Source organism: Zalophus californianus, chromosome 13 (genome assembly GCF_009762305.2).
Source record: "Zalophus californianus isolate mZalCal1 chromosome 13, mZalCal1.pri.v2, whole genome shotgun sequence".
Classification (NCBI taxonomy): Eukaryota; Metazoa; Chordata; class Mammalia; order Carnivora; family Otariidae; genus Zalophus; species Zalophus californianus.
Genome location: NC_045607.1, coordinates 17,428,434 through 17,456,061, shown reverse-complemented (window position 1 = coordinate 17,456,061; position 27,628 = coordinate 17,428,434). Strand labels below are relative to the sequence as shown.

General features: G+C 42.6%; 1 protein-coding gene across 5 annotated transcripts in view; it reads right to left on the bottom strand.

The window, feature by feature from the left end:
- Positions 1–27,628, bottom strand: part of ASTN2 (astrotactin 2) — an 894,395-nt gene that overhangs the window by 499,048 nt on the left and 367,719 nt on the right. The window lies entirely within an intron of this gene.

The window sequence follows — 27,628 nt, the reverse complement described above, 5'->3', positions numbered from 1 at the left end:
AATTCAGATTTTGATTGTAATCAAGCCATTTGGAAATGACGACTTAAATTTGTTCTTAAATTTGTGTAAGTTAAGGGTGTCTGAGTGGCACAGTCGGTTAAGCAGCCGACTCTTGATTTCGGCTCAGGTCATGATCTCAGGGTCCTGGGATCCAGCCCTATGTCAGGCTCCCCACTCAGCAGGGAATCTGCTTTAGGATTCTCTCTCTCTCCCTCTCCCTCTGCTCCTCCCCTCCTTGCTCACACACACACACACACACACACACGCACACTCTCTCTCTCTCTCAAATAAATAAATAAATAAATCTTTAAAAAAAGAACTTGTGTAAGTCAAACAAAAGACCCTACTTTGTAATCTATGCTCTAAAATACTCCCTTTAACATACATATATATGTACACACATACATATACATCTATATAGACATATATACATACATGAACACATACATGCATACATATATGGATTACATTACACACACACACACACACACACACACACACATTCTTTGAAGGCAAGGAAGAAAAGCCTGTGCAAGGTGGCTGCGTATTGGGTATAAATGGTGAATGTATGTATGCAGTAATAGACAAAGGTAGCCCACAACAAAAAGGAAAAAAGGCCTTTCAATAGATGAATGGATAAAGATGTGGTCCATATATACAATGGAATATTACTCAGCCATCAGAAATTGCATCAACATGGATGGGACTGGAGGAGGTTATGCTAAGTGAAATAAGTCAAGCAGAGAAAGTCAATTATCATATGGTTTCACTTATTTGTGGAACATAAGGAATAGAAGGGAGGACATTAGGAGAAGGAAGGGGGAAATGAAGGGGGAAAATCAGAGGGGGAGATGAACCATGAGAGACTACAGACTCTGAGAAACAAACTGAGGGCTTTAGAGAGGAGGGGGGTGGGGGGATGGGTTAGCCTGGTGATGGGTATTAAGAAGGGCATGTATTGCATGGAGCACTGGGTGTTATACTCAAACAAGGAATCATGGAACACTACATCAAAAACTAATGATGTACTGTATGGTGACTAACATAACATAACAAAATTTAAAAAAAAGGAAAAAAGGGGCGCCTGGGTGGCTCAGTTGGTTAAGCAACTGCCTTCGGCTCAGGTCATGATCCTGGAGTCCCGGGATCGAGTCCCGCATCGGGCTCCCTGCTCAGCAGGGAGTCTGCTTCTCCCTCTGACCCTCTTCCCTCTCATGCTCTCTCTATCTCATTCTCTCTCTCAAATAAATAAATAAAATCTTTAAAAAAAAAAAAAAAAGGAAAAAAGGCATCTGAATTGGTAAGGAAGAAGTAAGACTTCTACTATTTACAGATGATGTGATGCTATATATAGAAAATCCTAAAGACGCCACCAAAAAAAAAAACAAAAAACACTAGAACTGATAAATGAATTCAGTAAAGTCACAGGATACAAAATCAATATACAGAAATCTGTTCCATTCCTATACACTAATAATGAAGCAGCAGAAAGTGAAATTAAGAAAAGAATCCCAGGTGCCTGGGTGGCTCAGTTGTTAAGTGTCTGCCTTTGGCTCAGGTCATGGTCCCAGGGTCCTGGGATCAAGTCCCACATCGGGCTCCCTGCTCAGCAGGAAGCCTGCTTCTCCCTCTCCCACTCCCTCTGCTTGTGTTCCCTCTCTCACTATCTCTCTCTCTGTCAAATAAATAAATAAAGTCTTTAAAAAAAAAGAAAGAAAAGAATCCCTTTTACAACTGCACCAAAACCAATAAAATATCTACAAATAAACTTAACTAAAAGAGGTGAAAGACCTGTACTCTGAAAACTATAAAATGCTGATGAAAGAAATTCAAGATGATGCAAGGAAATGGAAAGACATTCTATGCTCCTGGGTTGGAAGAACAAATATTGTTAAAATGTCTACACTACCCAAAGCAATCTATAGATTTAATGCAATCCCTATCAAAATACCAACAGTATTTTTCACAGAACTAGAACAAACAATCCTAAAATTTGTATGGGACCACAAAAGACTGTGAGTAGTCAAAGCAATCTTGAAACTGGAGGCATCACAAATCCAGACTTCAAGTTATATTACAAAGCTGTAGTAACCAAAACAGTATGGTATTGGCATAAAAATAGACAGATGGATCAATAGAACAGAATAGAAAACCCAGAAATAATGCCACAAGTATATATCAATTAATCTTCGACAGAGGAGGAAAGAACACATCACGGGAAAAAGACAGTCTCTTTAAATGGTGTTGGGAAAACTGGACAGCTACATGCAAAGAATGAAACTGGACCACTTTCTTACACCATACCCAAAATTAAACTCAAAATGGACTGAAGACCTAAATGTGCAACCCAAAACCATAAAAATCCTAGAAGAGAGCACAGGTAGTAACTTCTCTGACCTTGGTCAGAGCAACATTTTTCTAGGTATTTTATCCTGAGGCAAGGGAAATAAAAGCAAACATAAACTATTGGGACTACATCAAAATAAAAAGTCTCTGCATAGCAAAGGAAATAATCAAAACGAAAAGGCAACCTACTGAATGGGAGAAGATATTTGCAAATGACATATCTGATAAAGGTTTAGTATTTAAAATATGTAAAAAATACATAAAACTCAACACCCAAAAAATAAATAATCCAATTAAAAAATGGACAGAAGACACAAACAGATATTTTTCCAAAGAAGACATACAGTTGGCGAACAGGCACATGAAAAGATACTCAACATCACTCATCATCAGGGAAATGCAAATCAAAACCACAATGAGATACCACCTCACACCTGTCAGAATGGCTAAAATCAAAAACACAAGAGACAACAAGTGTTGACAAGGACATGGAGAAAAGGGACCCCTCTTACACTGTTGGTGGGAATGCCATCTGGTGCAGCCACTCTGGAAGATACAGTGGACATTCCTCAAAAAGGTAAAAACAGAATTACCTTATGATTCAGCAATCACACTACGGGGTACTTACCCAAAGAATACAAGAACCCTAATTCAAAGGGATATGTGCACTGGATGTTTATTGCAACATAATTTACAATAGCCAAACTAGGAAGCCACCCAAGTGTCCATCGATAGATGAATGGATTAAGAAGATGTGGCATATGTATGTGTGTGTGGCATATGTATGTGTGTGTGTGTGTGTGTATATATATATATATATATATATATATATATATATATATATATATGTATATGTAGTGGCATATTACTCAGCCATAAAAAAGAATGAAATTTTGCCGATTGCAACAACATGGATGGAGCTACAGAGTATTAAGCAAAAATAAGTCAGAGACAAATACCATATGATTTCACACATGTAGAATTTAAGAAAGAAAACAAACCTTGAACATTACTCTGATTCTCAAGAGGAAAGAATTATGAATATGCCAAATCCTGTTCTTTATTTCAAAGCATTAGTGTGAAATAATAAAGAGCTAATGTGGTCCTGACAAAAAAAAAAAAAAAAAAAAGAAAAGAAAAAAGAGAGAGAGAAACCAAGAAACAGACTCTTAACTACAGAGAACAAACTAATGGTCACTAGAAGGGAAGTGGTGGGGGGAATGGGTGAAATAGGTGATAGGGATTAAGAGTAAACTTCTCATGATGAGCACTGAGTCATGTATAGAATTGCTGAATCACTATATTGTACACCCGAAACTAATATAACAGTGTATATTAACTATACTGAAATTGGAGTTTAAAAAAATTAATAAATGAAAAAATAAAAACAGAGAAAATACACATAAAAAATATAGTAAAAGTCAAATTTCACAGGGGGAAAGGAAAAACAAAAAGTTCAACTAGGACCAAGCTCCACAATGCTGGACTTGGAGAGTGGTTCTAGATTTATGGCAGATCTACAGACCTCAGCAGCAGATCTTAAATTGTTTCACAAATAGCATGACTCAGCTTCTCTCCCTGCATTTGCTTCTCTCTACCTATCAACCAATAAGTTTCCAAGAGGAGCTCAGCTACTGGGCATCATATGGGTTTGACAGGAACCTCTCTGTCAGGTCACAACAGACCCTGCTGGTTGTTCCTCTTGGCTTTGGTGACTAGCTGTGGTCCAAAGTGCAATGGCCAGGGAGGCAGGATCACATCAGACCCTACCTGAATGCCCTGAGGACCAAGATTCCCTAAAAAGGGTAAGGGCATGGCACGCAACGTTATCTTCTCTAACTCACACAGATGATGTGATTTCTATCATCTTACAGAATGAGTTCCTCAATAGAAGCACAGTGGACAATATGATTTTTGGTGAGGATGAAAGAGGATTCTATGTGAAAAGTATAAGGGATAGATAGCATCAAGCTCAGAGATAAGGAAATGACCACATTTGAAGTTGGCCTTAAAATCCTTGGCGCTAAAGCAAATACAAAAAAGAAGTCTGCTGGATTCCATATTTCAAATTTCTGGCAAAGGAAGATATGCAAATCTATCTGCAAAGCCATATTTTCCCCTCTGGAACTAAGCCCGAGCAGAAACATGTCACATGGGTCCCTGTGCAAGGCACCGAACATCAGTATCAACCACAGATTTTTCTTTTAAAAAGCACAGTCATGCTGTTTAAATGGATAATTCTTGTATTTATTCTCACTAAAGACTGAGGGATGGATATTGAATTGTGTCCCAGGGCTGAGTTTGGCTAATCCCACTACTTCAGGAAAGCTACACAGTGCAGGGATGCAGAGAAGAGAGTGAGCAAGACATGTATTCAGATCTTCCCTCTGCTACTCACAAGCTCTGTAAACGTGGACAAATCCTCAGTCACCTCTCATGAAAAATGTGGTTATGGATTTTTCCCTCATAGGATTGATATAAAGATTAAATGAGACAATGCACGTATCTTAGGTCAGATGCACCAGAAATGAGACTCAAAGGCAGAGACCGACATGCCGGAGGTTTGCTGGGGGTTCCCTGGTAAGGAGCAAAGTGGAATTGAGCAAAGGAAGGAGCTGAATAGCCATGCAGTTGGAGCAAAGCCCTCAGCTGATCCCAGGGGAAGTTCTGGAGCTGGGATGGTCCTTCAGAGTTGTCCTGAATCAAGACAATGTGTCAGGCCTTTGTACCCCCACATTAACCAGTCATAGGCTACGGCTCTCCTCAAGGAAGGGACATGTGCTTAGGTGAAGTGGTCCTTTTCAATGAAGGACATTTCTCCAAGAAAGACTCAGAGCAAGTGGTCGACCACCAACGTTCCTGGCAGCTGGGGGAAGAGTGCCTGCATTCTAATGAGAGATTTGGACACAGCATGACAACATCCACTACAGTACGTGAAGTCCCCCAGCACATTGTGAAATCTCAATTAGCAGGAGCCATTTTAGTTATTATTTGGATTTCTTACATACTTACAAAGCTCTGAATCCAATACTGGTTAACTGATCTCTCTTAAATATGAGAAAAGAGTCTCTGTGAAAGGGAGTGACTTGGAGCACCTGGGTGGCTCAGTTGGTTAGGCATCAAACTCTTGATTTCGGCTCAGGTCATGATCTCAGGGTCATGAGTTCAAGCCCCAAGTTGGGCTCCATGCTGGATGTGGAGCCTACTTAAGATTCTCTCTCTCCCCATCTATCTCTGTCCCTCCCCCTGCTTGTGCGCATGCCCCCCCCTCAAGGAAACAAATATGTAAAATAAGTTTTTTAAAAAGGGAGTGACTCAAAGGTAGGTTCTCATCAACTGCTTTTAAAAGGTATTCTACCAAGGTAACTGTTGGTTTAATGGCAGAAGGGAGTTACTATCCTTTGAATGCCCTCTCTGTTCCAGACCCTGGGATGAATGTGTTACACATCCTGTTCACTTAATTCTTATAACAGCCTTATGGGGTAGGTATTTTCCCCATTTTAAAAAAGGAAAACATGAAATTCAGAGAGAAACTGATTTAAACAAATTTACAACGAGTACGTGGCCGAAGTAGAAACTGACTCTAGGTTTTTCAGCATCCAAAGATGGGACCTGCCCATTATTCTAGGCTGTCTTGAGAGTTGGGGCTCTGGTTGGGTATCAGGCAGAGCTGCCCTCAATGGTGGTCTTGCTTCTTTTCTGATAGTCTGTGCATCCCCCATTAGGATGTATCTTGTAGTGTGGAAGGTCTTTTGCTTTCTCTGATAGATAGTGCTTTCCTACAGGGAAGAGGTTATGACTCAGTCATTAGTCCTTATCAATCCAGCCCTGAGCAAAATGCCTGGCACATATTAGGAGTTTAGAGAATGCCTGTTGAATGAATTAATGATCCCATAGGTTTTGGACCGATGTGTTTTCATTCTCATTACTTTTCACGAATTGTTTTAATTAAATTCAGAGTTCTGGGCTTGACTAGAAGGAATTCCAACTAACTTCATGGGATTGTGAAGCAGGTGATCCCAAAGGCTCCATGTTGATCCCAAAGGCTTTTGTTTCTTTGTTCTGTCTTTTTGTTTTTATTCTGGGAGAGCCAGAATACAAGATTAGCCCTCAGTGTCTCCCCAGTCCCAAACCAAACTTGAATTGACAATCATGGCTCCTGAGCTCTTATTCAGCCCATGGGCTTGCGGTGTGGATGATCAAAGTAGAGATGCTGGAGGGACTCAGTGTGAAGGGGCAAGGACATGTGTCAGGGAGATGCCACATCAGATAGTGAGAGGAAGTAACTGCACAAAACATAATTGTCGAGACTTAATTCACATGTTCATTTAACCAACATTTATTAAGCCCCTCCTTGCATAAGAAACAGGTATAGAGAATGATAAATGGATTGAATCCATCAAGAAAATTATGGACTAACAAGGGAGATCAAATGTGTGCACAGATAGATATAATACAACCTAGAGTGTTGAAAGCACTGCATGGCAAGGATGGGCATCTCTGAGTATAAGTAGAAGGAGAAAGGGGTATCAGAAAGGAATCGCTGAAGAAGATGGCCTTTAAGCTAGATCTGGAAGGATACAAAGATGAACAACAAACTTGCAAAAGTTGAAGCGGCATTTGCCCCTTAAAGCTCACCTTCAGACCTGGTCTGTGCGCCTATTAGTCTCTCTCATACTTACAAGTTATTGCACTCAACTACCAGCTATATATGCCATGTCATAGATTTACTCATTCATCCATAGATTTATGCATTTAACAAATAAAGCACATACTATGTGCTGGGTCCTGTCCCTGCCTCTGGATGAGCAAAATATGACATCTGTCCACTGAGCGCTCACACTCCAGGGGGTTCAGATTTAGCAAATTTAAGGCAAATCATGATTTTTTTAAATTTCCCCTTTCTTATTCTCCCAACTAGATCATACATTTCTTGAAAGCAGACTATGCCTTATCTAACTCTGCAATCACCATAGTGCTTAGGGTACAGTGGAGGTTCAGAAGATGTTGGGTAGTGTGTGTGTGTGCAGAGATGGGGTGGGGGAGAGAGAGAGAGAGTGAGCACAAGCACAGTAAGGCGAAAGAGTGGCAAGCAGCTCTCTCTGGGTAAAGTTCTAGCATTACTTTGAGAATAAATACACAGGAAAGGAATATAAATACATTATTCCATGTGTCTCTTATATCTCTAGTTTTCCAATGGACCCTGTTTTATTTTCTTGGCTTTGGATCAAAAGTACCCCCATTTTCTGGGTGCTCTGAGATTCCTCTTTGTGCTCATATCAATCTTCCCAGAGAGCAGTGACTCTGAAGTGAATCTTTGCCAAAATCTCAACTTCAAAATGTCATGTTTCCTTATTTTTCAATATATATATATATATATATATATATATATATATATATATATATATATATATGTATTTTTTTTCTCCCACTGGCTTGTGGGAATATACATCATCTAATTAGCCAAATGGATTTTCAGTTCAGCCCAATCGTTTCCTTATCTAGAATCTGAAGCTCAGCGTTGCTCAGGGGACTGCATGGCACGGAGGTCCTCATTAACTCTGATCTTCAATTACATTGATTATAAGCCTGCTTCTGTAATTGTGCAGCATAGATCAGAGGTGAGCTGGGGAGCTCAGTCCACTCCGTAGTCTTCTCTGAAAAGCCAGAGGCATATCGGCCCCTAAAGAAACAGAAAGCTACAGATGAGAGCTAAAAATACCACGGAAGGAGGTATCACCAGACAAAATTGCTTGGCGAGCCAGACGGCAGCTGCAAACCCCTTTCATTATACCTCGAATCATGAGACAGAACTCTGAGAACCGTGGATGGAAGATTTCAAAAGAAGGCTCTGGTCACAGTGGTTAATGGGAACCAGAGGAATGAAAGGTTGCATGATGGAAAGATGGTCTTCACAAAGGATGCTCAGGGAATTTTTTGGCCAAATGTATTCAGCTCTCCCCCCACCCCACCTCATTCTTTGAGAATATGTGAAAAATAATTAAAGGCTTATTTCCTAATGTTACATCATATATTCCCATGATGATCCCATCCATCAGGAGCATGGACCTGGGAGAAAGGTCTTTTCAGGGCACAGGATGGAAAACAAAGCCAAGACAAAGCAGAATGGAGGAGCCCACCTAACTTCAGCCCAACAGACCCATGAAAAGTGCACCCACTCCCACCTGTCTCCCCTGTCCACAGAGCCTTGAATACATCCCACCACCTGCCATTGACTGAAAGCCATTTAAGGAGCAAGTGACCAAACTCTGCAAACATGAGGTTAAAAACAGTAGTTTGAGGGTTTGTGAGCAGGGGCTGAGACAATCCGGAGGGCTGGGACCTCTCAATTCCTGAGAGCACCCGCAATCTAGAGTCATGGGGTGAGTTGCGGGGGCGGGGTTCTCTTACAACTATCTCTGATAGAGTCATTAGACATTTTTCTCTATGCTGTCATCTCCGGATATTCTTAAAGCTCTCGTCCCTTCTGCCATTTTCTTCCCCCTTTGCTTGCGTCAAATTCAACCTATTCCTCTGCAGTATCTACCTGTCCTGGGCTGGTCGGCGCCCTCCCCAAAATTCATATGTTGCAAATCCTAACGCCCAGTACCTCTGACTATGACTATATTTGGAGGTGGGGTTTTTAAGGAGGTAATTAGGTTTAAATGAGGTCGTTAGGTTAGGGCCCTAATCCAATAGGACCAGTGTCCTTATAAGAAGAGGAGATTAGGACACAAACAGAGGGAAGACCATGTGAAGACCCAGGGAGAAGGCAGCCATCTACAAGCCAAGGAGAGAGGTCCTCAGAAGAAACCAACCCTGCCAACACCTTGATCTCAGACTTCCAGCCTCGAGAACTGGGAGGAAATAAATTTCTGTTGTTTCACCACACAGTCATGGTACTTTGCTACAGCAGTCCTAGCGAACTAATGTACTCTCTCTGTCTTATTTGACAACAACAACATCTTAAGCCCAGCATTCGCCCTGTTTATTAACCTTTATTTTTGTCATAGATCCCTATGGGTCACTTTTCAGAATAAAGTTTTCAAATGCATGGTATTACAAAGGGAACCAACAGCTGAAACACCGTTCTATCCATGGGGTCCCTCTCTTCCCCCAGGGATCGTGGAGCCCAGGATAAAAACCCTGGTCTGAGCTAAGCTATTTCCATCCACTCCACAGATGCCCAGTCTGCTACCTGACCTGGTTCCAAACACTGCAACATCATTGGATGGACAAGGGAGTGGCAGCCAGATTATAATGAATATGCAATCCTGCAGAAGCATGTGAATGAGATGCAAATGACAAAGAGAAGAAGAAAACTAAGAAAACACGGAGAAGAAGTTCCACTGGCTATTTTAAAGAGGGTCGGACTCTTTCTTTTTGTTCAAATACTATTTTTTTAAAAGCTCTGAAGAAGACAGAAACTAAGAAGAATCAGAATCTTCTTAGAACAATTACACAATAGATCATAATTTTATGAAGCTAAGTTATATATTTAATTTTAAAGAGGGTTAGAAAACTTTGAGATCCTTTAGTCCAGAGGATCTCAGCCTTTTTTTGTTTCATTATCACCTGTGAAGAAGCCTTTTTAGACATTCTATTCCTCAACTTCCCCCAATCCATGAAGTTTTAATACCTCAGATATGCTGTGTGTATGTGTATGTACTGTGCTTTTGCTGTACATAAAGAAAAAGAGCAAAAGGACATCCCCTTGCCCCCAGAATCAATTTTCGTATCTTTGGATGTATTCTTGTCCACACTGAGAGCGGATGGTCTAGTTAGAGATAAACTGAGGGTTAAGAAAGGAAAGGAATGTGCCCAAGATCCCATTGGGATTCGTGAAATATCTACAACTAGCTGTGAGTAAGGTTGAGGGTCAGAGATGGACTGACTTTCCCAGGGAAACAGAGCTGGAAGGTGTTGGGACTGGGCCAGAGCCCAAGTGTGGTGACCCAAGAGCTTAGGGTCTATTCCCGGTATTCCACGCTGACAATCGAGAATAGATCCCATGGAGGTGAGTTGTCTCAAGGCTAATGCTCCCACACTGGGTGTGTCCAATGGCAATAAGTTTGAGAGGTCCATGTCATAGAAGAACATGGAAGAACTCATCACCAAATATCCTTTTAAATGGAAGCATGAAGATGGATAGGTCACTGGTATTTTGAGTGTTCTGTGTTAGAGAAATAGTTCCCAACAAAGCTGTATCAAAGCCTCGTTTTCTCTCCCCAAATGGAGGTTTCCTTGATTTCCTCCAGGCAATTGTGTTTCTACTGTTTTCTGTCTTCCACACTTCAAATTGTGATCAAAGTCTGGCTAAAACAGATTGCCACCAAATTCCACATGCCTTTATGTATCACCAGTCTTACTTCAAAGTTGAGTTAGGGGTGTTTGAGTCTAGATGAAAGAGGTTTGAACTGTTGAGACTTCAAAAAAATTGTTTTTTCCCCAGGGATATAACAATTTGGTACCAAGCTAGGCAGCGGGGGAAAAGAACAAAGTCACGAAATACCTCTTGTTTTCCTTTAGGTTATTTAATTTTTTAAAGAAGAATTGTTAAAGATTAAAGGCAACTATTTGCTTTTATTTTGGAATTTTTTTCTTTCTTTTTTTTAACTTTCTTCGTGACTTCATTGGGAACATATGCATCAAACCCAATCTCAGTGTTGGATTTCTTTTTGATCTAAGATCAATGCTTCTTGAACGAACGTGGTGGACAGTTGCTCCCAAAACGCAAAGGTCCTGTAGCTCTGATTTGCTAATATAGTAGTACCCTATTATGCATAGGGGAAACATTCCAGGACCCACTGTGGATGCATGAAACCACAGATAATACCAAACCCCACATATGTTTTTTCATATACATGCATACCTATGATAAAGTTTAATTTATAAATTAGGCATAGTAAGAGATTGATAATAACTAATAATAAAATAGAACAACTGCACCAACATACTGTAGTATAATTTATGTGAATGTTGTCTCTCTCTAAATATCTTACTTTACTCTATCACCCTTCTTCTTGTGATGATGTGAGATGGTAAAAATGCCTGTGTGATCAGAGGAAGTGAGGTGAATGACGCAGGCGTGGGACGTAGTGTGAGGCTATGATTGACCTTCTGATGATACATCAGGAGGAGGATCATCTCCTTCTGGAGTATGGTTGATTGCGGGTAACTGAAACCATGGAAAGTGAAACCACTGATAAGGGGGCCTACTGTGTTGAAAAATTTCCCTTTCTATCAGTTGCCCAAGTAAGATAGGATTTCAGAGGGGAGGCAGAGGGCTGGACTACAGGGTCAAACAGGTATGGCTTAAATTCTAGTCCAGGCACTGACCTGCTGTATGACCCTGAAACCAATCATTTAATCTTGGCAAGTCCTCCTCTGTTTCCTTATCTGTACAATGGAAATACTTACTTCATAGAGATTCTATGACCATTACATAAAATGCATTTGAATTGCCTAAGGACAGGACCGTGCCTGGGTTGTCCTACTCTGGGGGGGACAAAACTGACATAGCAAACCATGCATTCTACACATAATCACATGTTTACCCATAAAGATCTATATGTTTGTATATTTCATATATGTACATATAACTGGATAATCATGTGATCACGTATATATGCATACATGTGTGTACATACACGCAAGCACAGATAATTCTGCGAATAATTGTATCCTATGTGGATGGTGCCTCCTGGAGCTGTGCTCCATGGGGTCCTGCCCGGGACATAGGCAAGAGTTTCATTAAAAAAAAATGCTCACCCTTCTCCTGCCTGCCTGGCCAAGTATGCTCATTTCCCCCCATGCTGAGCCATGGCTTGTCCCAGGAGCACCTCTGATTTTCACCATTTCCCAGGGTGAGTTGGGGAAGACAGGAATGAGGGATACAACTTTACCACGTGGGTCAGAAGTGAAGTAACATGGCAGAGAAGAATGCCTGGCACATATCAGGTTCAGTAAATCCCTAATGAACATACTATGTGTGTGGCTAAGACAGGCCCGCCTGACTGCATGACCCAATGAACAGATGCAGTGTGTGACCTTCCAGACCCATCAGCTTAAATTTATTGCTCAACCTGCCCTGCTCTTCCCTCTTCGGGTCCACCCTTTTCTATGACATTATACTTTTTTTCTGCTTTTCCCAAAGAATCTGCACGAACGTCCGGGGCTGTTTGGCAAAGATGGCTCACAACTGCGAGTGCTAAGAATAACCATATTAGCAATTCCTCCCGGATCTGTTTCATTACTACACTGTGGGTTCGATGCCAACCGACCAAATTAGACCCAGGCACCTGCCTGCTTTCGCGTCTCTCGCTGTCAGTGTGTGCCTGTGTGCGTGTTTCTCTCTCTCTAGGTCTCTGGCCTTCTCGTCTCGTCCCTTCTGTCTAGAAATCAATTCCGTGGGAAAAGCACAGACCTTGGGATTGGCAAACCTGGATTCAACACACGCCCTTACCACTTATTATTTCAGTGACCTCAGAAAATGCTTAATATTTCTTTTCTCAGCTCCCTCCTCAAAAAGGGAATGAATACTACTTACTCTGGAGCATTCGCATGCATATTCAGTGTGGCTGCCTATGAACCTGACTTACTGGATGTGCTTATCAAATGGGAGGTTTTACTAAGCTGCTGATATCGTTAGTGGAACTGATCCTAGAAATAACGCTGGAGGGCAGGTGTTCTTTTTATCCCCATTTCACAGATAAGAAAACTCAAGCTGAAGGAGGTTAAAGGGCCATGTCTTCAGTTGCACGGCTAGGAAGTTGATCATTCCCAAGTAGAATGCCTGTCTCTGAGCCTAGAGCTCTCTCTGTCTGTAACACCAGGATGCCTCCTATTCTTCTCACTACTGTGTGTGTGTGTGTGTGTGTGTGTGTGTGTGTGTGTGTGTGTGTTTGGCTTTTGTCAATATTCATCTCTGGTTATTTCTCTAAGTACTAAACTTCTCATGGTGGCAGCTGAAACATAAATCAGACCGTGTTGAGTGTGTGAGAGAGAGATGGCAGGGAAAGGTGACATAATACTGTATTCAATACTTAATATCTCCAAAGACATGCAATACATCCTCATGACATTTCCAGAAGATCTTTTCTGGAAACTGGACAATAACTCAAATTAATGCTAAGCCTAAATCTAATTGTTTTATGAGGCTACAAAGGACTACATAGGATAAAGCTTCCAAAAATGTGGAGGCTTCAATAGTCATGTTGATGGTACAGATTTCACTGTCTGGTGCAGATGAGAACACCTGCCTAAATATATAATATTGGTACCTGGAGCAACATAACAAAGAAGATGTGCAGCTTTGCCTCACCATAAGGTTCACTGCCATGAGCCCTTCGCCAGCCAAATCCTACTATGAATTATGGCAAAGATAAGGAGAGGAAGGATAAGATTTTTTTCAGGGCCAAAGGAAGGTCTTGAGGCTCAAACAGGACACAGGATGGCTGAGATCCACATTTCTGGTATACGACAGGTAAAGGATGAGTTATTTCGTTCTGCTTCCAAAGGGAGATGGTGGGGCTTCAGGGAGCCAGGCCCTGGAGCCAGCCAGGATGGGTGGGAGCCCAATCCTGCCATTTATCAGCTGACTTAAGCCCCTTACCTGATCTTGTGAGCCTAAGGGTTCCTAATCTATCAAATGGGGACAATAGTACCTACCACATAACTCCTGTGTATAAAGACACATTGAGATATCCATGATTGATGAGGAAAGCAAGGTGGCCAACAATAGGTAGGACCTTATCTCAGGTTTTCAATAAACAACCAAACAGCAACTCTGTGTGTGTGTGTGTGTGTGTGTGTGTGTGTGTGTGTGTGTGTGTGTGTGTAGTAAACATTCTGGAAGGATATACACAAAGAGTCATCAACCCAATAGACTAGGACCGGGGATATGAAGGAGGGCACATTTAGTAGGTTCTTCATTCACTCCTCTACTACTTGTGTAGTAAGAGTACTGCTGTTGCACCTACTATTATTTCTACTGCTATTATTCCTACTGACACCACTGCTACCAGTATTAATACCAACTGCTTCAGAAGTTTCGGGAGGAATAAAGGATAGAATATATATATATAAAGTTAGAGTATCAAGTCCAAACATAGTAGGTCACCAAAATGTGTTTGTTCTTTCTTTCTTTGTCCCTGGCAACTAAGGACTGTGTTTTCCCTCCCTTGGAACAGAAGGGGCATCGGATGAAGACTGGATGGGGCTGTTGCTCCCTCCCATGCATGTCCTTCCTAGCCTCCCCACCCCGACTTTGTGCAGGCTGATTCCATACCAGGGATGTCCTCCTCACCATACCAATCCTCCCAGGGCCCAGCCAAAGCCAAACTCTTCCTTCCCTTGTCCTCTTACTCAGAAGGGACCTGTCTGTCCTTCTGTTCCAAGTGCCTTGGCCTCTGAACGTCTCTCCTCACATCAGTGTCACTGTTAATGCATGGGAGTTTAGCACATACTTACTGAGTACTCCCCCACCCCAGCTCCCACCATGTGGCCAGGTTTGGGGTGTGCTGATGTTTCATCCACCTCAGAAAAGAGTGAGCTTTCTAAGGGACAATCCATGTCTAACACATCTTCAAATTACTGTTTCTTGGTCCAGGGTTGGGCACTTAGTGGGCGATCAGGAAACATTCTGAGTGGATGGATGGATGAAGTGAGAAATGGTGCTTTCAATTTGAGGAACACCACCTTAGAGGCTATCACATGGAAAGAAAAGAAGGAAACCACACAGCTCTCCCCACCCACTCTCCAGTGGTGCTTCAAATTTCACTAAAGCTTTAGTGGTAGGTAATTTTTGCTTGGCATGTAAGGTGCCATATGACACCTTTACAACCAATGTCTCACTTGGTCCTTGGGCAAGAAATATGGGAGGTTCTGGGGTCAGACATCTTGCTCAGAGCTGTGTGAGCTTGGATAAACCCATTACCCTTGTTGGGACTCAGTTTCCCTCATTTGAAAAAAAAAGAGGAAAATGATAGTCACTTCCTCTAGGATTATTGTCAGGAAAAATTTAATGAATATAAAATATTTTTAGAGTGGTTGGCATTCAATCATACTATACTCTGTTTGGAAGCACATATGTTCTACGAATTAGCATCATTCCCCTGTCACAAACAAAGAGGCTGAAGCCACTAAAGGCCGATGATATGTAGGACCTTATCTCAGGTTTTCAACAAACAACCAAACAGCAATTCAGTGTGTGTGTGTGTGTGTGTTTGGGAGTAGCAAAAATTCTGGAAGGATATACACAAAAAGAATCATCAACCCAATAGACTAGGACTGGGGATATGAAGGAGGGCATATTTAGTAGGCTCTTGCCTGAGTTACATACAATTATTTAATGACAGACCTGGGACTACAGTCTGGACGTCCAGACTCTGGCGGATGGGCTTCATCTACTGTCACTTTGCTTCTCAGCAGGTTGGTTATTACACTAAAGTCCAAATGTATTTATCTGTACATTCAACAAATGTTTATTGAGTGCCATATATACTCTGGGCCTGGTTGTAAGTACTGGATATTTAGCAGGGAGTGAAAAAGACAGGGCACCATAGTACTAGGCTATAAAAAGTACATAGTGCTGAGTAGGAAATGAGCATTAAACAGGTAAATGCATCAACACTCACAGGACTACAAATAAAAAAGGAAAGCCGTGGATTAGGAAACCGGCTGTTGTGAGTACCCAACTGTGTGTGTGTGTGTGTGTGTGTTTATTGGGGGACAGGAGGGAGAGTGGTGATATCAGTTAAAGAGTATTCCCTGCAAAGAAAATAAGATATGAAGTTTCTGAGATCGCAAATCGGTTACGTTCTGTTCCGAGTCAGAACGCACAACAGCAAACAATGCAAGATAACCCAGAGGATATGAAGGACATTTGGCACATGGCTATGTTTTTGTTTTCAAACTTAATTGCCCTTTCCAGAGGGCTTAATATCTCAGAGAGCACAGTTAAAGACCCAAAGCACAATTTCATGAATCCAAACCAAACCCCGCACTGCAGCCTCACAGTTTACACAAGAGGAATGGGCATTAGCAGAGGCCACAGAGAAGAACACACATAAAACTAACATCATTTCACTTTGGCAAAGAACTAGTCCGTTTTTACATTGTTTGTTGTTAAGTTCATTGCAATGATGAAGCCCTTCTGTCTCTTCATAGACAGCGTGTCTCATGCAGTGTTTAAGGACAGAGATACAGAATCAGGAGGTCAGTATTCATGTTCTGGCCCTGCCAGGAACTAACCAAGTGATAATGATCCAATTAAATGGGCCTGGGTTTCTCAGCTATAAAACGGTGGATAATAATCTCATAGGAATGTGGGAGGTAATATTACGTAAATTAAATTTCTGTTGTTTCAAATTACTGTTTTAATGTAAATGAGGTAATACACGTAAAGTACTTAAAACAGTACCTAGTATGTAATAAATGCTTAATAAGTGTTAGCTATTCTTATACTATTTCTACCTACATATATTTGATGATCCTCTCGTGATATACAAGGGAGCGTTGCCTCGTTCAAATATGGTTTGGCAAAAACAAACACAATAACCCAGATTCCTGCTTAAACAACATATTAGCTCTGGATGTAACAGTGTAAACAAAAGCTCATTCTAGACTCATTTCTGTTTTCTTAATTGCCACTCTTGCTTTGGACTCCAGCCAGGAGTCCGTCTTTAGCCATGCCACGGATACACACACATCACATTGTGTGTGTTCGTAAACAAGAACACACAGCTTCTGGGGGCTGCAAAGAAATGACATTAAAAGTGAGTGATTTGAAACAACTGAAATTTAATTAAAAACAAAATTAAAAGTTGTTCCAAACCCCTGCTTCCAGCCAGCAAGGCTCAGAGGAAATTAGTAAGTGGGACAAATAGCTGGATCCAAATTCACAAACCTCTATGAAGAGATAGTCAGAGGGAAGCAGATGCACACTCTTACGATAGAAACAATTAAAGATCACTTCTGAGAAATAATCATGAACAGTATCCCAGGGCAAAAGGAATATTATTAGCTGGTGTGTTTCTTTTTTTGACTTTCTCATTTCTATTACAGGAAAGTGCCCTGAAATTCCCCAAGTAGTATCTTCTATGGTAACAGACAAGGATATTGATTTTTGAAAACTAGACTTAAATGAGTGGGAGGTGGGGCAAATTCCTTTTAAAAAATAATTATCACCCACTGCTTGACATTCCACCTTACCAATTTATCTATCCTTTATAATTGCAGGAACTCAGGTTGCTTAGTAAAACTCCAATCCCCTTTAAATTATGGGTCTCAAACAATGAGCTGACAAGCATCAGCTGGCAATTGGGGACTGGGTCCCAAGATGATTAAATGCGCTGGTTTCTGGGGCTCCATCACAGATAGATTCAGAATGGCCAGGAAGGCTGTCTGAGACAGAGCAGAGCAGCAAGTCCAAGAGAGAGGTCAATCTATCTCTGGTTCTCAGCATGGAGACAGGCAGAGGGAAAGAAGCAGAAACTCTGTCAGGAACCAGGAAGATGAAGGATATGAGCTGAAGGTGATAAATAAGGCGAGGCGGTTGGGGAGAAGTCCAGGAGAGAAGTAACCAGAGCCGAGAGGCTGAGACTTCCTGTGTGTTAAATGGATGGAAGTGGGGTGGCCCAGGCGAATTTGAACACACAAAGTTGGGGCAGAGAGCAAATGTCCCCAAACAAAGAGCACTCATCAGAACCCGACTTTGCCGAACATCAGTTCCTTGCCAGGGGAAAGGCAACAAGAATGCCTCCCCCATAGAAGATCTGGTCACTGCTCTCCTCTGCAATCCTCCCTCACCCCATACCCCCCCGAAACTGGGCAGATCTCATTCCAGATGTCCCATCGTTCTGGTGGCTTTGAATGTGCTCTGCCTGGAACACACTATCCTCCCCCGCACCCTGCATGTCTCGGCTTAAATGGCACCTCCTCAGAGAGGTCTTCTCTGAACACTGTATCTGAGCTTAACATCCCAACGTGCCTCTTTGTTTTAATTGTTTTCCACCATTTCAATTATTTTCCCAGCAGCTCTCACTCATTTCACTGCCACAACATATTTCGTTATTTTGCTAATTTTCTTTGGTGTCTGTCTCTTGCTGAGAATGAAAGCATTATGAAGGCAGAGGCATTCATAATGTCTTTTTCAGGACAGCATCTCTATCACTCCAGGACACATAAGGATACATGAAATAAATATTTCTTCAATGTGTAAGTAAGTTCTGTAAAGATTAAAGAAGACACTGCAGGCCAAACATCTAGTACACTGCCTATCACATCAGAGGCACATGATGACTTTTAGCTGATATTTTTATAATCATCTAATATTATATTGATTTAGATTCTCCTAGTGGGCTTGATCCTGGGAGAGCAGAAGGCTGGAGAGACTGAGAAGGCAACTGGAGGGCTGCAAATACCAAGTTGCTGTCCTCACATTGTATCTGGAACACCCAATATGCCATAAGAATGTGCTCCTTGTATACAGGGATATTACTGGGGGGCCTGAGGATGGGGAGGGGGTGGTGCTGAAGGCTGAAACAGCAGGTCCATCAGGGAGAGGGGAGAAGCTGAGACCAATTCCCTTTTGCACAAACCAGTTCCACTGTATCTTTAAACAAATTCTTTGAGAAGGATGATGGATCTGTCCAAGATCAAATTCCTTGACGCTCAACTCAACCCCTACATTCTCTAGGAATCTTTGATATCTGGGGTGCCTAGGTGGCTCAGTTGGTTAAGTGTCTGACTCTTGGTTTTGGCTTAGGTCATGGTCTTGGAGTTGTGAGATCGAACGCTGCATCAGGCTCTGCACTGGGCATGGAGCCTGCTTGGTATTCTCTCTCTCCCTCTCCCTCTGCTCCTCCCCCCACACTTGCTCACATGCATTCATGCTCTCTTGGAAAAAAAAAAAAAAAAGAATCCTTTGAGATCTGCCTCAGTGAGAACTGTATTCTCCATCTTCTCCATTTTCCATTCTGTTCCAGATAGAGCGTTGTAAACCATGCAGCTTACATTTCCTGGATCAACACTGGTGTTTAGAAGTCCATCTCATTGTCAGGTCATGTGACCTGATTTTATGTCTTGAATGGGGAATAGATGTAAACATATTAGGCTCCACTCTATGTTGGAGACTGTGACAAAATTTGGAGCCCCTAAAAGTGGAAGAGACAGTTCCTGACATTAGCATATGGTTCGGCTGGGAGATAACCAGACAGGTATCACAGAGCATCACCCGTGTTGTGAATGAAGATGAATCAGGAACCTCGCGGCACACAGAGCAGGGGCCCCGCCTCCTCTGCAAGGTCCAAATTGCCACACCTGAGCTGAATGCTGAAGCACCAGAGGGCAAGAGCTAGGTGGAGTGGAGGGAAAAGAGAATTTTGGCAAAAAGAAAGGGATGTTTGAAATGGCCAACAGACACATGAAAAAGTACTCAACAATGCTCGGCAGGGAAAACCAAATCAAAACCTCAATGAGACTCCACCCCAAAACTGCTAGAACTCATACAGGAATTCAGTCAAGTAGCAGGTTATAAAATCAATGCACAGAAATCAGTGGCATTCCTATACAACAACAACAAGACAGAAGAGAGACAAATCCAGGAGTCGATCCCATTTACAATTGCACCCAAAACCATAAGATACCTAAGAATAAATTTAACCAAAGAGGCAAAGGATCTGTACTCAGAAAACTATAAAATACTCATGAAAGAAATTGAAGAAGACACAAAGAAATGGAAAAACGTTCCATGCTCATGGATTGGGAGAACAAACATTGTGAAGATGTCAATGCTACCTGGAGCAATCTACACATTCAATGCAATCCCCATCAAAACACCATCCACTTTTTTCAAAGAAATGGAACAAATAATCCTAAAATTTGTATGGAGCCAGAAGAGACCCCGAATAGCCAGAGGAATCTTGAAAAAGAAAAGCAAAGCTGGCGGCATCACAATTCCGGACTTCCAGCTCTATTATAAAGCTGTCATCATCAAGACAGTATGGTACTGGCACAAAAACAGACACATAGATCAAAGGAACAGAATACAGAGCCCAGAAATGGACCCTCAACTCTATGGTCAACTCATCTTTGACAAAGCAGGAAAGAATATCCAATGGAAAAAAGACAGTCTCTTCAACAAATGATGCTGGGAAAATTGGACAGCCACATGCAGAAGAATGAAACTGGACCATTTCCTTACACCACACACAAAAATAGACTCCAAATGGTTGAAAGACCTAAACGTGAGACAGGAGTCCATCAAAATCCTAAAGGAGAACACAGGCAGCAACCTCCTCAACCTCAGCCGCAGCAACTTCTTCCTAGAAACATGGCCAACGGCAAGGGAAGCAAGGGCAAAAATGAACTATTGGGATTTCATCAAGATAAAAAGTGTTTGTACAGCAAAAGAAACAGTCCACAAAACCAAAAGACAACCGACAGAATGGGAGAAAATATTTGCAAATGACATATCAGATAAAGGGCTAGTATCCAAAATCTATAAAGAACTTCTCAAACTCAACCCCCAAAGATCAAATAATCCAATCAAGAAATGGGCAGAAGACATGAACAGACATTTTTCCAAAGAAGACATCCAAATGGCCAACAGACACACGAAAAAGTGCTCAACATCGCTCGGCATCAGGGAAATCCAAATCAAAACCTCAATGAGATACCACCTCACACTCGTCAGAATGGCTAAAATTAACAAGTCAGGAAACAACAGATGTTGGCAGGGATGCGGAGAAAGGGGAACCCTCCTACACTGTTGGTGGGAATGCAAGGTGGTGCAACCCCTCTGGAAAAGAGTATGGAGGTTCCTCAAACAGTTGAAAATAGAGCTACCCTACGATCCAGCAATTGCACTACTGGGTATTTACCACAAAGATACAAATGTAGGGATCCGAAGGGGTACGTGCACCCCAATGTTTATAGCAGCAATGTCCACAATAGCCAAACTGTGGAAAGAGCCAAGATGTCCATCGACAGATGAATGGATAAAGAAGAAGTGGTATATATACACAATGGAATATTATGCAGCCATCAAAAGGAATGAGATCTTGCCATTTGCAACGACACGGATGGAACTGGGGAGTGTTATGCTGAGTGAAATAAGTCAATCAGAGAAAGACATGTATCATATGACCTCACTGATATGAGGAATTCTTAATCTCAGGAAACAAACTGAGTGTTGCTAGAGTGGTGGGGGGTGGGAGGGATGGGGTGGCTGGGTGATAGACATTGGGGAGGGTATGTGCTATGGTGAGCGCTGTGAATTGTGTAAGACTGTTGAATCACAGATCTGTACTTCTGAAACAAATAATGCAACATATGTTAAGAAAAAAGAAAAAGAAGAAGATAACAGGAGGGGAAGAATGAAGGGGAGTAAGCCAGAGGGGGAGACGAACCATGAGAGACGATGGACTCTGAAAAACAAACTGAGGGTTCTAGAGGGGAGGGGGGGTGGGTGGATGGGTTAGCCTGGTGATGGGTATTAAAGAGGGCACATTCTGCGTGGAGCACTGGGTGTTATGCACAAACAATGAATCATGGAACACTACATCAAAAACTAATGATGTAATGTATGGTGATTAACATAACAATAAAAAATTAAAATATATATATTATATTCTAAAAAAAAAACCCTCAATGAGATACTACCTCACACCAGTCAGAATGGCTCAAATTAAGAAGTCGGGAAACAACAGATGTTGGTGGGGATCTTACACTGTTGGTGGGAATGCAAGCTGGTGCAACCACTCTGGAAAACAGTATGGAGGTTCCTCAAAAAGTTGAAAATAGGGCTACTCTATGACCCAGCAAGTGCACTACTGGGTATATACTGCAAAGATACAAATATAGTGGTCCGAAGGGGTACGTGCACCCCAATTTTTATAGCAGCAATGTCCACAATAGCCAAACTATGGAAAGAGCCAAGATGTCCATCAAGAGATGAATGGATAAAGAAGATGTGGTATATATATACACAATGGAATATTATGCAGCCATCAAAAGGAATGAAATCTTGCCATTTGCAATGATGTGGATGGAACTGGAGGGTATTGTGCTGAGCAAAATAAGTCAATCAGAGAAAGACATGTATCATATGATCTCACTGATATGAGGAATTCTTAATCTCAGGAAACAAACTGAGGGTTGCTGGAGTGGTGGGGGGTGGGAGGGATGGGGTGGCTGGGTGATAGACACTGGGGAGGGTATGTGCTATGGTGAGCGCTGTGAATTGTGCAAGACTGTTGAATCACAGATCTGTACCTCTGAAACAAATCATATATGTAAAAAAAGAAGAGGATAGTAGGAAGGGAAAAATGAAGAGGGGGGAATCAGAGGGGGAGAGGAACCATGAAAGACTATGGACTCTGGGAAACAAACTGAGGGTTCTAGAGGGGAGGGGGGTGGGGGATGCGTTAGCCTGGTGATGGGTATTAAAGAGGGCACGTACTGCATGGAGCACTGGGTGTGATACGCAAACAATGAATCATGGAACACTACATCAAAAACTAATGATGTAATGTATGGTGATTAACATAACATAATAAAGTAAATTTAAAAAAAACATGGTGTAATGTATGGTGATTAACATAACATAATAAAGTAAATTTAAAAAAAACATGATGTAATGTATGGTGATTAACATAACATAATAAAGTAAATTTAAAAAAAACATGATGTAATGTATGGTGATTAACATAACATAATAAAATTAAATTAAAAAAAAGAAAGGGATATCTGTAAAGCAACAAAAAAGAACATTCAGGGCCTTCAGGAAACAGCCACTTTGTTTGGCTGGCACGCATATGAGATGGGGAATGGGCAAAGATAGGCCGAACGTAGTTTCGGGCACTCACAATTTAGAAAATTGCTATGCCAGCTAACTTTGCAACAGATCCATGATGTCCCCTCACCTCTGTACCATGCTCTCCCTCTTGACGTGGCAGAAGCTGCCATTTTTAATTGATTCCATATTTCAAATGTGACAGCAGCTTCAATCGCTGTGCCCCTAGGCCTCCCTCCAGGCCTCTGCTTCCATGGCCGGTCCCATGCCTGGCACGTTCACGTGGCATCTGAGTCTGTGCAGGAAACAGTAACCCCCGGAGCCTTGGTGCTCACAGGCCACACGAGCACCTGTGTTGGGGGCCTGCAATGACCACTCGCTAGCCTCTGCCCTGGCCTGAATACTGCAGTAAGGCATCACCTGAAATACCACTCACACAATCAAACCTTCAGGAGAGCAGCCTTCAGAAATTTGGCAGATTAATTTTGCTCACAGAACACAGTGACATCTCTTACTAGTAATTTTCATCCAGGCAGGATCTGTACCGGTCCTAATACCATGTATTCTTCAAAGTTGCTTGCATTTTTTTTGTTTGTTTGTTTTTCATTTTTTCCCCCAACAAATGTAACTGAGAAGTAGGCCTCTTGTTCTTCATCTTCACACAGGAAAGCTGGTGCATGTGCATGACAATTATAACGGCTAGCCCTCGAGTGTGTTTACTACTGGTCGGGCTCTAGCATTTAACTACCTGCTTCATCCTTGCAAGTACGGTCAGATTCCCAGCACATAGGCATCCCCATTTTCCAGAAGATGAAGCTGGGCCATGGGAAAGGCGGAGTTAGGATTTGAACCCCTGTACTCTGTCACTGGCATTCATGGTTTTTAACCACCACACATCACGGCTTGGCAGAAGACATTCTTATTTTGATGTCTGCGGTCACCAGCCTCTAGAGGATGCCAGGAGGCAGGTGCCAAGCCATCTCCTTTCCCTCCTCGGCACCTCTTTGCGGTGAGTTACTAAGCAACTGTGGTTCTAGCCCTATGGGAACTCCCTTGTCTTCTCTCTCATGGCTATTGCCCTAGCTCAGACATCATCATATAGACAAATTAACAGCCCCTTAACAGGTTCCTGGCCTTCTACGCTGTGGTCAGTTAGCCCACAAGCCTTTACTGAACACCCACTGAGTTACTGGAGATTTCACAGGAACAAGATAGCTGCAGGGGTTTACTGAGCATTAACAGTGTGTCACGTACTGGCCAACTGCTTCATATTCAGGCACTCAACTGCCCTCTGAGGTGCTTTACTGCCATCATCCCCATTTCACAGATGAGCAAACAGAGGCTTCGGAATTAAATAACTAGTTCAGTGTGACACAGCTAGAAAATGTCAGAGCCAAGTATCAAACCTAGGGAGTGTGATTCTACATCCCAGACTCTTAAGCAATTTAGACATCAAATAAGCAATTGCAAATGTGCTGAGCGCACATTTTTTAAAAAGATTTTATTTATTTATTTTACAGAGACAGACGCAGCGAGAGAGGCAACACAAGCAGAGGGAGTGGGAGAGGGAGAAGCAGGCTCCCCGAAGAGCAGGGAGCCCGATGTGAGGCTCAATCCTAGGACACAGGGATCATGACCTGAGCCGAAGGCAGATGCTTAACGACTGAGCAACCCAGGCGCCCCTGAGTGCATATTTAATAGGGAGACCTAACTTAGACAAGGAGGGTGCAATGGCAATGAAAATGAATATTAGCGAGTGCCTCTGTTTGCCAAACATTCTGCTGAATGCTTGACAGATAGTATCTCATTTAATTTTCCTGAGAGGAAGCTATTAGTATCGTGCCCACTCTGTAGATTAAGAAACAGGGCAGAAAGGTTAAGTAACATCTGTAATATCAACTAGCTATTAATTCACAGAGTTAACATTTGAACCCACATGCACCTAACTCTACAGCCTGAACTCTTAATTACCATTTTGCACTGCTTTTTGTAAGAGCAACTGTGACCTCTACACTCCCTTGTTTAAATCCTTCAGTGGCTCCATGCCTTCTGATCACCTCCATGAGGGAAGCCCAACGAATAGGCCCTGGTCTTCCATCTGCTCCTCCCATTAGTCCCCATCATGCCCCTTGGAGCCTGGGATGCTCTGGATGTTATCTGTTCTGGCCACAGCTTTCCTAATGCTGTCCTCTTTGTCTGAAACATTGTCCTTCTCGTTCTCACTCCCTCCTGGGTCTCCAACAGAGCACACTCTCACTCCCAATCCTGCCCATCCCGCTCCTTCCAATGGGACAAATTGTCTCACTCCCTAAGGCTTTACCTGGATCTGGCAAGTGGAAAATACTCCAGGCTTCCCTGGCAACCTTGAAGACTCTTGTCTATATGCCCTACCTGGTCCAGATTATGATTTGCCTTCTATTGTAGTCTTCTGCTTTATAGTTATCCTGTCACTTTAAGTAACAGGTGTGATCCCTTTGAGGATATGATCAGCATTTACTGAGCACCTGTTATGGGATATTTTCATATCACTCTCTGTTTCATCTTCACTGTCACCTTGAGAAGTAGGGGCTAAGAGCTTTACTTTAATAGATGGTGAAATTACCTGCTCAGAGCAGTGAGGTGACTTGCCCAAGACCAGCAGTTCGTAAGTAGAGAAGTGAAGACTTGAACCTGTGGTTTTCTGTCTGATTCTAAATCTCTTGTGCTTTCCCCTGTCTTGCCCTCCTTTTCCCATCTCACCCTGCACTGACTGTGTCCCAGAGTGTGACTTCTTACCCTGCACAGATGCTCAGCAAGGGTCAGCTGAAAGCCTTAATATCTGGATTCACCAATAAAGCCCAAATGGGGAGTTAGGGTTAACGCAGAAGAGGGAATACATGGAAAGCTCAGAGGTGCTACGGGCTCTGGGGATCATTTAAGCTGCAGGTAAGATGCCCAGGCCTTTAGGAAAGGTTCAGAAAGTTGCCAACAGCTGCCCCCAAACCCAGGCTGTGCAGCTGCAGATATATTTGGCTTAGATCCTCCAGAGGGGTGTCTGGGGAGGAAAGCCAAACAGCGAGGCTCTGCTGTGCACTAGGGGCCTGACAGAGGGAGCGCAGAGAGGCAGGAGGGATGTGCAGGTTTTAATTATTCCTCCCATCTCATCTCTACCCTCTGAATATGATGCATTCTCTCCCTCCCAGACTTTCTGGCATCTGAGATGCTCAAGGTCCCTTGGCAGCTGAAGCTAGGAACTGGAGATGGGGAGGCATGTTTCCCACCATGGCCCAGCTCCCCACCACTTCTTTTTTCATCCCAGCAGCCTTGGGAGCCCACAGTCCCTGCCCAAGCTTGGCTGTGATCCTTCCAAGCTTTCTTCAAATGGCAACTTGTGGGCTGTGAAGGGTTTGCTCAGCTGCCTTTGCTCCCAAGATCCTTGCTCAGGGGGCTGGGTGGCCCACACAGAGAGGCCCAGACAAGAGTCAGAAGAGATGCGGCTGCTAATGGGATGGTTGCATAAAGACACCAGAGGCCACGTACCCAATGGGATGAGTAAAAGGGACTTTGAATCTCAGTATTTGTCATTCCACTTTTAGAATGTTAGGGCAAGGAAGAATTTTAAGTACCATCTTGTTCCCTTCCCAGATTGTGCAAGGAAAAAAACTGAGGCCTGGAGAAGCAGAGATTGCCAAAGTCCTGGGGAATTCATGGCAGAGCCACACCCGGAACGCAGGCATCTAATTCTCTGTCTACCACATTCTGTAGCGACTAATTTGAAATAATTTTGCTCAACCCCTTCCTACCTGTGTGACATTAAGATGGTCACATAAGCTGCCTGGGCTTCAGTTTCCCTTAAATTGAAAATGGTTAGGAAAATGTCTGGATCTCCTTCATGAGGTATCAGAATTAAATGAGATAACCCTTTGCAAGGTACCTAGCAAAGGGCCAGGCACTTAGCAGTGTTCTGTAAATGTTACCAATTATTAGTGTTGGCATTGGCTCATTATCAGGTGGCTTGACCAGCAGGGTCTCAATGCATGTACTGGAAAGAGCCCACGCCTCTCTGAGAAGCCTGCTATCATCCAGCACCCAACTCCAGGTAACCATCAATGGCTCTGAGTTCCAGCTAAGGTAGCACCCCTTTAGACATCCTCCCCTTAGCAGCACTCCTCATCTCCAGTTTGAGGTAGTTGGCTGCCCTTCTTCTCTGCCCCACAGCGTCCAGTACAACTCTCTCTCTCCCAATCTCTCTCTCTCTCTCTCTCTCTCTCTCTCTCTCTCTCTCGGGAGAGGTCAGAGAGTGTGTTCTATTCGTGTCTGCACCCCTGACATCTACGCATGTCCCAGAGAAGGGGATGTGCAATATTTGTTGATCATGCTAAGGGAGGAGGGGATGAAGAGAGGGAAGAAAACAGGCATTGTATATGAATAAGGAAGTGTTGTGATGAGCTATTTCTTAACTATTTAATTCCATCATTTTGGCCCAGCTAAGCCTCCCTAAAATCG